Source organism: Hyalella azteca, unplaced genomic scaffold (genome assembly GCF_000764305.2).
Source record: "Hyalella azteca isolate HAZT.00-mixed unplaced genomic scaffold, Hazt_2.0.2 contig11733, whole genome shotgun sequence".
In the NCBI taxonomy this organism is placed as follows: Eukaryota; Metazoa; Arthropoda; class Malacostraca; order Amphipoda; family Hyalellidae; genus Hyalella; species Hyalella azteca.
This window is the reverse complement of record NW_025941719.1, coordinates 108,413-113,173: the sequence shown is the minus strand read 5'-3', so window position 1 is coordinate 113,173 and position 4,761 is coordinate 108,413.

The following is a 4,761-nucleotide window of genomic DNA, read 5'->3' as shown; positions in this document are numbered from 1 at the left end:
ATTGTTATTCTAATCAAAAAATGTGTATTTTATGGTGATTCAGTTCCAAACCTGAAAAACTGGAATTTGTTCAGTAAAATTAAATTTGAACTGTTGCATAACTTTTTTCCTTCGAATTAATAAACTGCCATCTATTGTTAGTTGCAAGATTTAGTTTTAGAGTGAATATTATATCAGGATTATACGACTAACACATTACGATTCCGATCAGCTCCGAAAATTAATAATTGAATATTACGATCATCTATCACGTATCATAATTTCCTAGTTATCATGTTGCTCTAATTGAAAATTGTTTGTTTTTTTCTTTGAAAAATTTGTATTCGGTAATTTAGATTTACCCTGAAGGCAGTTGAAGGCAGCTCGTTAAAATTCCAGTCAACGATCCCCTCATTGACGAGCCAGTTACTCTTCGTAAGGGGAATGTTATCTTCTATTGCTCAGATCCTCCTATTTATTTATCAGATTAATTGCATAGGAAACATGATTAACGTGTAAAATACAATTCAATTGGAAATTAAATATGACAAATGCTGAACCACAGAATATTTTTGCTGGATAATGTCAGTTATTCTTATGAACTGAAATCTGTCTTTTATAATTAAAATTCACTCAAAACGAACATTAATTACAAGGAACGAGTAATAACATAAACTATATGTATAGAATCATCACAAATTCTAATAAAAGAGAAGTCGTCAACAACTTACATGCCTTACAATTACCTTCTTCTTGAGTCTCCGTTGAATTAACTGTGGAGGCAAGTTATTGCACTGAACACAAAGCGGACCAACACGGAATGCTGCAGACGACTTTATCTGCGGCACGCACGCAAGGAACTTGTGGCAGGCTGCAGATGAGTTGTATTTTTGATCACTTCATCGCAATTCAATAATGGGAAATCCGAGACTTATTGGTGGCTGACTATCGGTCATCATCGGCCGCTCATATGACAGACCTAATTTTGAATGAGGTTGATTGGTGGTATGCATGAATTTTCATTAACCATTGAGAACCGGAAACTTATTGGTGGTAGGTGACCGCTAGGTTTTGATCGGCCGTCAATACGACGCACGATATTTTCAATAGGGTTTGATCGTGCTACTTGGTCGTCATGAAACGACCCCAGTCGACTTGGTCTCCCTTACATGGTAATCTGGTCATTCAATTTAATTTGTTGGTCATCGATCAGGCTCGAGGCATCGTTGACGTGATGGTTGGTCTCTTCCATGTGATACGTTCATCGAGAAAAGTTCTTCGCTTACTGCATTTGTTGAGATCAATGTTCTCGTCAACTGGCTGTTTTTCTGATGCAGATGACTTACATACCGCCTTCAGTTAACATAGTAGTTATAAGCAAGGGTTATGAAGAGGCAATGTCGAACGTGGGATTGGAGAGTTTAGAAACTGAGACTTGAAGCACACGATAGCAACATAGCAGGTTATCATGTTTATGAGTACTGTATTTGAGTCCTGGTCATAGAACAGGTCATTATTTGGTATCAACGATTATTTGCCCGATAAATGACTGTCCCAACTGTTCTCCTCCATAAGGCATGCACTTGATTACCAATCAAAACCCACTACTGTCTTTACTGAACCGAGGCCTTTAATAATTTATTATCGAAAAATAACATAGGTAATATATTTCTTATAGTTGATGATAATGAAAATATCAACGTTCAACATGATTAAGCTAACTCTCTTAACTGTGCATAGCATCATGCTTTAAGCTGGGTAAATAAAATTCATTAGAGGTTCCAAGTGACAAAGTCAATACATCAGACTTGAGATTTGAGACCGTCACGACCAGATGAATAAATTCCACTACCCAAATGAATGAACGCTCGCAAGTTCGAAGTAACATAAAATATAATTTTAAAGGAAATGGAAAAAAACTGTTATACATTTTAAGTGCAAAATTAATGTGCGGAAAAATCATCAGGCAGGCATAAATTAAAGGCTATTTAAAAATGATTACGCATTACTCAGCAAGCAAGTGCTTAGGCCACAGTAATAAAAGTCTTGACTGCAAGACAGTGACGTTCAACTTTTCACTGCTCAATTCCCAAACGTCTGACATATACCATACAATTTGAAGCTATGTAAATTCAAGGGACCAAAATTTGTTTAAACAGTAATCTTGGGACTTACTTAAGGAACTTCAAACTCCGTTCGGACTGAATCAATAACAGCACCTGCAACAGGAAAATTAATATAATTCCAAGAATTAGCTTTATCAGCCAAATTCGGCCAGATAAAAAGGAAATTCGAGCTGAATATTTAAATTGACTTACTATCCGTGATCACGGCTTTTCACGACATGAGGTTGCGTGTGCGGTGTTGTCACAAATTTCACGTCCAGGAGCATAGATTATCTTAACTGCGCTCGCTCTTCATAAGTTTGCTTCTACGCCTTACATTAGATTGTACGCTATCCGTGTTTACGAATTGATTTCTGCTCTGAAACCTAGCTTTTATTTCTCATCATGAGCGGATATTAAAGATGATTTATGGAAAAGCCGTTTTTTATAGTTATTATGCTTCATTTCTTTTTCTTCTTATTTATTTTACGAATTTATTCGTGCAAGTAAAATTATGGTTCCTTCCTAGATTTGCAATCGATTAGATTTACACCTACGCTTGACTTCACTGTGAGTTAATGAGGCATATTTTGATATACTTTCAATAATTTTCAGCTCGATCTCCGCTGTGTTTCAAACAAATGTATTTCATTAACATGATTAAAATGTTTTTTATTCAGGTATGATAAGTAATAAATTCTAATTGATTACAACATAATCATAATCACGATATTCATTGCAAGAGAATGAGTTATTCGTTCCACGGCAATTTCTTAAGGGTAGTCCAGCGATCAGCTGAGCGCCAGCGGCTGCCATTAATCGCTGGCGTTTTTTCCTTCACTCAAAGATAGACTGGCCGTAAATTCCGGTGATTTAAGGCATGCAGTAACAAGCGGACAGCCGTCGGTAAAAGTTCTCGGCTCACGTCTGATTATTGCTTCAATATTTGCCAAAGGAGAGCATGTGCTAATGGCTCGAGTATTTTTTGTACGAGTGATGGAAGTTATTATGTATAACGGTTATCTTATCGTGGCTTTAGTATTCACTATCGGACGGTCTTCTTGTGCTTTGCTTGTCAAATTTTAGATCTCAAGGTATCACTTGAGATTGGCAATTTTTCCCCATATTTATATTATTTTGTTCTTTGTGTTTTCAAATATTTTTATGTGATTTAAATTCTAATAGCCACCGTCGGCTTTTGCGAGCGATATGGATTTTTTTTATAATTTTATCGCACTTTTCCATGGAATTTACTGTTGAGGTTGCCACTGCTCTTCAATCAAGTAATTACCTGCATTCCGGTTCAAAGTATCTCAAACTTTTTGAGATAAAGTACCACTTGTAAACTCCGCGCAGCTTTAGCGTACCATTATAGGTACCCGTTGTGTACCATTGATACTAAATATTAGTTATTGTAGACCTAGTAAGATTTTTTAATAATTTGTTAATAATAACAGTATTGAGTTTGAAACTAATGCTTCGCTAATGGAACCATCTTAGTCCCTTACCAGATTACCATAATCGTTGCTAGATTATCATGAATATATAATATCAGTTAAAATAATTTATGAAGGAAAAATGGCCTAATGTCTAGCTAAAAATCGCTAATGCTTCTTTAATCAATACGAAATTACCTATAACGAGAATGGGTTGTGGGGATTATAACTACTAAGTCTGTGATGAATTGAATCGTATTTTAATATTATTAATTAGATTCTTTGCCGCTGAACATTTTTAATCCAGCAAAACGACCAAATTTCATAACGTATTCGTTAGAGTAGGAAGTGTTTCAAAATTATCTTATCTTGAAACAATTTCTGTTTTAATTATCAGTATTTTACTGAAAATTATTTTTGTAGGATCTTTAAAAAAGCCGAAGCTTCGTCACGCAAGCTTAACGCTGAAACTTGTCGTATTTTTGTGTCGTAAGCCAGCGATATTTCACGTCATAAAAGTTCACCAAGTTGAAGTTAGTGCACGATGCGACCTCCATGTTATGCTAAGAGTTACATGGATTTGGATTGGAGAAGCCCAACATTCCTGGCATGATAGACTCACAATAAATCAGTTTTGCAACTTTAGTGAATTAGATTAAATGTGTGTCAGCGTTTATACAGGGTGTCCCAAAAAAACGATACTCAACTTTGAATGGCTGTAACTCGAAAAGTAATAGAGTTAAAAAATTTTGGAAGGTCAGGATTTTTTCCCCTATGTTTTTCTCCATCTTTCCATCAAAAATCAGACAGATCGATGTAGCCATAAGCGTTTGATAGAATTTTCAGTGACATGTGCTAAAATCGTGTTTGCGCAAAGTTTTAGTAAGGTCATTTTGCATAATCATTACATTGTCTTGACGTGTTTTCTTTTCGCTGTTTGATTTTTAGCTCATTTTCTCATTATGAAAAAATGCACTATTGTGCTCGTTATGTCCGTCTGTCTGTCTGTCCGTGACTTCATGTTTTCGTCGACGAGAAAACGCGCTCTCTGTCACTCACTGCAGTGAGTACTGAGTTCCATTTTTTGTATCTTTGGTGAGACTTAATCATGACAATCTTTGGTGAGAGACAATCATGACAATCTTTGGTGAGAGGCAATCATGACAATCTTTGGTGAGACACAATCATGACAATCTTTGGTGAGAGGCAATCATGACAATCTTTGGTGAGACACAATCATG